A 9,605-nucleotide genomic window follows, 5' to 3' on the forward strand; every position below is an offset into this window, starting at 1 on the left:
GCCGTGCAGGGGTCTAGAAAAATGGACCTTGTGACGTCATCAAGGGGGCTAGGTCCAAATTTTTTACTTCAGAAGATGTCAAATTGATGGGAGAAAAGGTACTGAAAGTTTCACTTTCCTATCCCTAAGCGTTCGGGAGCTATCGCAAATATTCGCCAGGGGGGGGGGGGCGAAAAACGCCCCCCCCCGGGCCCGCGAGGGTTAATGTAATAGTATCTCGATAATGTCACTGACGAAGGCACCCTGAGGCCAAAACGTCTGGCTATTGAGAATATTTGCTTTTGCGTTATCATCGAATGTGAATAAACATCACAATGTGTGACAGCAAGCTTAACTTCGCAGACCATGTTGACACTATAGTCTCGAAGTCGAACCGCATGCTGGGCTTGCTGATGAGGAGCATGCAGGTCTCGTGGGTGCATCGAGCGCAGTTCGACTGTGTCGCAGCCCTCACCGCCTACAAGGCGCACGTGCGTTCCGTAATGGAATACGGCTGTGTTATCTGGTCGGGTGCCGCTGTCACCCACCTGCGCCGATTAGAGCGACTACAGCACCGTTTTCTCATGTGGCTGGGCGCCCGGACACAGGCGAGGTGCCCTTCACTTGACTATGCATCGCTGCTTAAACTGTTCGGCTGCGAATCAGTGAGGTCACGATTCACACAGTGTGACATCAACTACATGCGCTCCGTGTTCAGTGGTCGCTTGGACTGTCCCGACATCTTGGCCATGTTTTCTCTATCGGCACCCGGCCGTCGCACGCGCCGTCCCGAGCTCTTTCATGTGCCGCGCGGAAGAGTGGACACTGTGAAGCGAGGATTTCTTATTCGTCTTCCCCAGCACGTGAACTCGCTTGTCCACAGCAGCCCCGAGGCCGATTTCTTTATGCCTAGCTGCAGGCTAAGGTCGGAGATAGCCAAATTTGCTGACGACCAGGGAACATACTTAGCCTAAGGTCATTGATATAGTTCCTCATGTAGCAACTAGCCGTTACCGGTTTTATTCTCATTGTCATTGTCTACGCTCATTTTTCGTCTTTTTTGTCTTTTTATTTCATCCACTGTCATTCTTGCTTATACCTACACTCTTTTAGGATTTCAGGCTATTGCCTGTGCTGATTACTTTTAGGAGATTTCTCATGTCAGTATACTTTTAGCCTCGCTCATTAGCCAGGTGCCTATACTTGTATATTCTCTTAGGCTTTTGCTCAATGCTCATGTCTTCTATATTCTTAGGCTGTTGCCTGTCGGTTTACTTTTAGGCTCTTGCCATCTTGTTAATTTATTTGGATTTTGATCAGTGTTATCACTCATATTTATTTCCATCCAGTGTGTGTGAGTGGTTGTTATTGTCAGTGTGCGACTGCACCCGTAAGTGGGGCTTTGCCTGTGGACGCTATGCCAATAAATAAACAATAAAATAAACAATAAACGATGCGTACAAAAGGAAGTAACACAACTGAAAAGACAGGACGCAGTTTTGACGGAAAGAAATGATAGATGGAACACTTTCCAAATCATTAGACAGCCAAATATTTCGCGTCCTTGGATGAGCTGTTATTCCCGTTAAGTCTGCACGTTGGGTTGAGTGCTGCGGTGGCAAACAATGCCAGCCAGCCAGACTGGCATTTGAAGTTATATGATGCAACTGCCATATCTGCCCACGCCCGACAGACTTGCACCTGGTCAAGATTCCGAAGCCTCATGGTTATAGGCTGCTTATAAATATTAAAAGGCCACCAGGCAACTTCTCTGAAAATTAATTGCGTCTGTCAGCTTTCACGCTCCGAACTTTGTTTATGCCCCACTAACGAATTGAAATAATGAACAGGTTTAGCTGACATTTATGAGTGTCAGATATTCAAATGTAGCAGGTGTTCTTATGGATAAGATTGTTACCCGCAGCGAACAACAGACACGTAAATGCACATAATGAAATGTGTTTTCATAGTATCAAATCGGCACTAAGTGACCGCCCACCAAAAGATGTATCACCATCTGCCGTTTCCTTGCAATTCAAAACAGCATCGTTCTTGTTGTAAGGTTCGGATGAATGTGAACAGAATGCCCTGTTATGTGCACAGCAATGCACGTCACTTACGCTGTCACATTACCATGTGGTGGGTTTTGAAGACGAATTGTCTGGCGAATGCGCCAAACTTGACCAAATCTGCACCAAACCTCTTTTACAACAAACATCTTCATATCATGAAATTATTTCAGTGTTTCAATATAACATAATGTCCGATAATTTGAAAAGTAAGGTATATAACTACTGTGTTGTACTGTACTGTGTATAAGCAACTGTGCAACCCGATCTCATAGCTTCCAAAAAGTACAATGAACATAATTTGACCAAATTTGCACCAAATCTGCACCAACTGAACCAAATGTGTACTAACTAGATAGCCGTCGTGAAAACGGAGATCTTTAATCTGATTTATCTTTGAAGAAGATAGATATACATGATAAGAGATAGAAGAAGAAGAAGAAGAAGATATTTGAAGATCAGATTTAAAGATATGAAAATAGATCAGATCAGATTCTCTGCCGGCTGCCGCCATGTGTCTTAAGACCTCCTTTTGTAGGTGGTAGGATTGACTGGACCAAAACTGAATTACAAAGTCTTTTGGAAAAAATCTGTCCGAGAGGCATGTGTATGAAGCATGCAAGACATGCATATTTTCTCTGGTGTCGCCACTGAAAATAAGTATCTATGGCGTGGAGTAATATAGCGCCATTTTTATGAGTGAGCGCCTGCTACAGTTACTGCAGTCAGTGTACCATAATTCATGCATGTTTGCATAACAACAGAACTCTGCCAATAGCTGGCGCTTATTGATTTGTATTCGTTCCTTCCGCTCATTACATTTTGTTCGCGGAGGTTAACCCGCGCCCCACTGGCGGGGGGCTATTTATAGCCCCCCCTCCCGTTTTTCTGCAATAACTTCCAAACCGCTTGACGTATCGACGCCAAACTTTCAGTACCTTAGGCTGCATCAATTTGACACCTTGTGTCAAAATTTGAACTTCCTAGCTACTATAGGTCGGCCGGAAATGACGTCAGAGTGACGTCATGTTCGGCCGATTTCGACGTAAAACATTGAACCACGGCAATCGCTCCCAAGAGCTCAGTTTTTATGAAGAAATAGTATGCAGTGCTCTAGCGAGGAACATCTTGATATATGTAGTTAGGATTTTAAATGACCTTTTCCTCGATAATTAATGGGAAATTCAATAAAAAGTAAATATTATATTGTTTGGCAAATTTTCGAACAACAGTTCATTCTCAAGCCACATGAAACAATTGACAACGAAGTTTTATAACTGCCGCCAAGCTACATTTTTTGAATTCTCACACGTGATGTATAAGGTGCAGTCTTCTTAAAATCAGAAATCTGAACTTAATCGATCATAGGAACAGCTTGGGATATGATCGATTAAGTTCAGATTTCTGATTTTAAGAAGACTGCACCTTGTACATCACGTGTGAGAATTCAAAAAATGTAGCTTGGCGGCAGTTATAAAACTTCGTCGTCAATTGTTTCATGTGGCTTGAGAATGAACTGTTGTTCGAAAATTTGCCAAACAATATAATATTTACTTTTTATTGAATTTCCCATTAATTATCGAGGAAAAGGTCATTTAAAATCCTAACTACATAGCTCAGTTTTTAATCTAGATCCAATTTCTTTGCATGAGAGGACTCAGAATAGACTGCGCTATCAAACTGCTATCTCGGATTTTCGAAATTTTGAAAGTTTTGAAAATTTTATATAATAATATCCAAAATTTATATTTTTACATTTTTTCAAAAAGTTTTTGACTTTTCGAAAAAAAACGGAATATATGTGATAGAACGCATTATTATGACTAACTCTAGCAAGTTTCAGCTAAATATCTTCAAAAATGGCCAAGTTTTACGCATTATTGCAAAAAATTCACAATTATTAATTTTTTAAATCAATTTTTCAGAACGTATTTGACATCGTACGCCAATATAAATAGCACCATCGTGTTCCTGAGCTCAAACTGCATCCAATAGACACCTTTTTTGTTAAAAAATTTTAACTTCAAAATTTGACCTTTTTTGACCTGAAAGTGACCTAACATAAGCTAAATTCGACTCAAAATGACCTCGAATAACACAGACGACATCAAATTCGAAATCTCTGACCTAAATGGACCATAAAACATGTGTCACGTGACCGACGCATGATATAATATTTTCGTGACCTGTGATGACCTGACCTTGACCTGGAAATCAAAGTACAAGTTTGGTACCCTCAGGGTAACTAGAGCATCTGTTCCCGAGTGTGTGATCCAAAAATGAGCCTGGTCTGACTTGTAAGACGGCGGCCAGAGCCCAAAACGTGATCAAGCCAAAATGCTAATAATTTTTACTTTGACCTGACCTGTGACGTCATCGGTGACCTCGAGGTAATGAAATTAGGTTTCGCTCGACAGTTTTTCCGGGGCTATCAGACGCCGTTTGAATTTTGACGATCGGCCCAGTAGTATCGGAGTTAGGAGGGGGGGCTATGAATAGCCCCCCCCCCCCCCCAGTAGGGCGTGTTATACGCAGACCCCAGTGGGGCGCGGGATAAAGATCGGAAATATTCATAGGTCAAGCCGTAGGCCATAGGTGCAATGCATTTGAATTTTGTCGCTCGCCTCTCTAGGTATACAGCCTCGCCGAGACGGCTGAGATCCAGTTCATCCAGCCATGGCGAAACTAAATAAATTAATGATTGATAAGAGCTTAGGACAAGTAAATAGTTCGTTAGGACAAAAAAATAGTTCCCATTGTTTATCCCATTACAAAATTAATGATTGCTGAATACTAATGCAGAAGAAAACCACGTGAATGTCTGGGCCGTTACAACCCGTTAGATATGCAGGCGATACTGAGGACAAAACGATTCGTTCCGTGCTGCTGACCTGTCTGACAGTGTATGCTACCAACACTTTGCAGCGGTCTGATCCCAGTGGCCGCCGCTTTCATCTTAGGGTTCACAGGCACGCTCCCAGGGACCGATCGGGCCACTTTGAGTCGAGCTGTGATGGCGTACCTATACAATATACATGTGACTGAAATGCGCTGAAGACGCCACAAAGTGTTACAGAATGGGACGGTGTCTGACCAGCGGACATGACACGAACCGGTGCCCACCATCGATCTTAGCACCTTTTGTGGCCCCTGCACGTGGTTAAATGTGCGCCACGAGTTGCCAGGTGTGTTTCTTAACCCGCGCCCTGATGTGGTCTGCCGAGCAACGCGGTCTGATGGGGGGACCATTTTGGCCCCCCCTAAGATCTCGAGAACCACGCAACATAGCGACAAGCGGCAAACGGCGTTGGATAGCCCCAACGAGGAACTACCTTGTGACCCAATTTCATTGACCTCGGTCAAACCGATGACGTCACAGGTCAGGCCAAAGGTCGAATTTTCACCGTTTACAGGCATTTCAAGAAATGCGTTGTAAAAACGAGTAAAATGCATTTCATCGAAAATCATCGATGGGGAAATGTTCGTCAAACACATATTTTGCTATTTCAGGTCACTAATACCAGGTCAGGTCACAGAGGTCAGGTCACTGAGGGTCACAAATTAAAAATATCATGGGATGCATGTTTTATGGTCCATTTTATATGCCAAATGCAATTATGTGGGACAGGCAGCCCTTGGAGCCAGTTGAGATTATGTTTTGATGATGGTCAGGTCAAGGTCAGGTCAAGGTCAGGGAAAATTAGGTCAAATTTCAAAGTTTATACTTTTGCTTAAAATGGGTATCGATTCGATGCATCTCGTCACGGGAAGTTCAATGGTGGTCTCCGTTTTGCGTTTTTAACAGTTTTTTTTTTCGCTATAACTTGACTAAAAAAAGATGTATCGATCTAAAATTTGGTGTGTATATCGAAGAGCGCAGGGACTATCACATATATTCCGGTTTTTTTGACATTCGAATTTTTTTTTGGATTTTTTTTTTTACTTTTTCTAAAGAATCATGTTTTATTTTTGGGGGTAAAAAACCCAAAAGTTCGGAAATCCGAGAAAGCAATTTTGTAGCGCCTTCTTTTCTCTACACAACCACATAAATAGCTTTAAAATTGCTTGTTAACTGTAGAATTGGTGAGCGTTTCAAGATGTCATGTTTTTTGCTCATTTTTACTCGAACATGACCTCAGTTTGACCTCAATAACTCCTGACCCGAGGTGACCTGTGACTTGAAATTTTGTGTGAAGGTGTCAAATCGATGCCCGGTAAGGTACCCAGAATTTGACGGCGCTGCGCGCCGCCGTTTTCTCGCTATTTAAGAAAAACCACAGGGGGGCCAAAATGGCCCCCCATCAGGGCGCGGGTTAATGAAGTGATCTTGATAAATCAATGCCCAAATGAAGAAGATTTGCTGTTTCGAAAAGGAATTTTGAAATAAAAACTGAATCCCGTAAGACCGATCGATTTTCTTCATAAGGGGCATACATAATTGATTAGTTGGTTTGCAATAGTAGCGACAGAAAGTTCCTCGATATTTTGTATTGCATTATATTATTGTATTGTATTAAGTAGATTGTCTACAGGCCATAGTACCCACTACCCAGTTACAGACGAAGACAATAGTAATAAAACGCTAAATGACAGTGATGAGTATAAAATCACATGAGAATAAAATATGCAGCTAAAGGTATGAATAATAAAAAATGCCTGAACGTAAAAAATGAAACAACAAAAAACACAACGCTGCCCGAAGCTTAGCCGCCAGAGATTTCCGAAAAAATAGTGGGTCGGCCGTCACAAAACTCCAGCTGAAAGGGAATTGAAACTTTTATCACATCTATGGAGACTTACACACAAAATGGTCTGCAATCACCTGTCTCATTACCTGAATGCTAACAACATTCTTTATCACAGCCAATATGCCTACAGGTCGTGCCACTGCCCGTACAGAAAACGCCGTGCTCGCTGCTGTCGATTCGTTCAACCGTAACTTCGAGAGCGTGAAATATCATCGATTACGGCCGCTGACCTAAGGCCTTTAACAGCGTCGACCACGGCGTCCTCCTATCAAAGCTAGGGTGGTACGGAATCGATCCTCGGTGGTTCCAGGACTATCTGAGTGGCCGGAGGCAGCTGGTGAGGGGTGGACCGGCGACATTGCCGGCTCAGCCTCGGCGTCCCGCAGGGCTCGAAAGCCGGACCGATCCTCTTCAGCCTGTTCACAAATGACTTGCATTGTCACTTGCCGGGCTGCCGAGTGATCGCGTACGCTGACGTCACTCAACTGCTCCATCACTCGCCGCCCAAATTTTAGGAATCCCCAAAATTTAGCTCACGATAGTCAAAATCGATGTGAAAATGATCAATAACATGCAAAAATATTAGTTCTTTTAGTTTACCAAATAGAAATAAAATAGACAATCTATCAACAATATTGTGATCATCAGGTCAGACATGACATGACAATGTTGTCGTAAGCTTGTTTATTTTGTTTCTTTTTGATAACCTAAAAGAACTAACACAATTTGTGGCATATTATTGATCATTTTCACATCAATTTCGACTATCATGTCTTCACGCATGCCAACCATGCAAACGATTAAAAATTTAACTTAACTCAAAATCCGTATTGGAAACATTTTGGATTCACTGCAGCTCTGGTTCCGATCAAATTCACTAAAAATGAGCGCTTCAAAACCGGACTTTTGGATTGTCGGCACGCTAGCCGTCAAAAACTCAAATAACTTGCATATCACCATAGAATGCGTGGTCACAAAGCTCTCGCCGTACATCAAACTGTTTGGCGTTTCCATAGACCCATGTTACCCCTCGCCGGGCCGGTTGATGCAACACCCCTAAGGTTTTTTCGCAAATAATGTGAAAACGACAGCACAGCATGTAGCGCCGCCAAATTTTGCATAGCATCTGGGGCAGCCTTTTAACACCTTCCCTAAAAATTTCAGGTCTCTGCCATTTCAGATCAGGCCACCAGGTCACCAAAACCAGTACAATATCAGGGTAAGATTGTACTATATTAGCGGCAACGGAATCACTGAGTTTATCGTTTATAGCGTAAGAAACGTGAGACTTAGCGCCACCAAATTTCAGACACATTTATTCATCACAACGAAGGACGACAGTTTATCAGCTGGTCTGATTATTATGGAGTCGTCCTTTATCAGTGAAAGGAGTGCCTCCTCGTCAGCGTTGTTCAGGTTAGCCGTAACCCTCTTTTTCAGTCCCCTATAATCACGCTAGATGAAACCTCCTCTATATATATAGTTCTAACCATCAGGGATGCGGAGCCGTGGAAATCTCAGACGGCTCCGGCTCCGGGTGAAATGTCATGTCGGCTCCGGCTCCGGCTCCGGCCCCCAGTAAAATGGTCCGGCTCCGGCGGCTCCGGCTCCAATACTCAGTACATCCCCCATGCAATTAAATACGGGTGGAAGAAAAAGACATTGGTGCACGTTGGTTCTGTATTTGCATAACAAGGTTATTTTCATATTTTTAATACCGCATGTTTTACTACCTTGAACTGTCAAACCGAACTAGGTCAATAATTTTTCCCACTTAAAAAAAGAGCCGGAGTCGCCCCCTTTTTTGACGGCTCCGGCTCTGGCTCCGGCTCCGGGCTATATTGTTTCACGGCTCCGACTCCGGTTCCGTCTCCGGGCAAAATATGGCGGCTCCGGCGGCTCCAGCTCCAGCTCCGGCTCCGCACCCCTACTAACCATGGATCCCTTCCATTGGGGGGCATCCATCTTGAAGTTTTGTACGGGGAGTCCTCCTTTCCTTCCCCGTCATCTGACTCTTTTGTTCGTTCCAAACAAAAAGACGTATTTTGCTATTTTTGTCGGGACGAACTCTTGATTTTACTTTTTGACCATTCTGTTCAATCGTTTTACTGCCCGGCTCGTGCTGACTTAAGGCATACCCCGTTATGTAGGAAAACAAACTACAGTACACGGTGGTCGAGCATTGTTGGTACTAGAGCCAGTAGTACTAGCAGCAGTAGTAATAGTAGTAGCAACAGTAGCAGTAGTCGTAGAAGACGTAGTAGTGGTAGTAGTAGTAGTAGTAGTAGTAGCAGCAGCAGCAGCAGTAGTAGTAGTAGAAGTAGCAGAAGTAGTAGTAGTAGTAGCAGAAGTAATAGTTGTAGTTGCGACAGGTGTTTGGCACATTGGCGGCGCTTGCGTTACATTTGTACTGGCGATGCTGACCACTTGTGGCACGGACGGCTCGGGATTGTTCTGAGCCATGACCAGTGATGCCATGATGCCAGCCGCTCCCAGAGTGACCAAACCCCCTGCTAACAGCAGCTGCTCAAACGGAGCCCCGGTCGTCAACTGACGCTCGACGCCGGCGTCATTGCCGTCACTTTTATCAGGTGGCAGGGCGCCAGCGCTTCCTAGTGCAGATCCAATGAGCATCAGGGATGCCACAGCACGATGGGCCAGCTTCATGTCGTCTTTGTTACGGCAGCTCGGGCGGTCTGCAGCTGCCGTACGCTGATTGAGCCGCTCCAGTCGGAGGCCGATGCGCTGACTGCGCTGCAGTGGTGCAGCGTTAGAAGCGGGACTACCAGTCGACGGTGGGAGCCACTCG

This window comes from Amphibalanus amphitrite, unplaced genomic scaffold (genome assembly GCF_019059575.1).
Source record: "Amphibalanus amphitrite isolate SeventyFive unplaced genomic scaffold, NRLGWU_Aamphi_draft 000517F_arrow, whole genome shotgun sequence".
Lineage (NCBI taxonomy): Eukaryota > Metazoa > Arthropoda > Thecostraca > Balanomorpha > Balanidae > Amphibalanus > Amphibalanus amphitrite.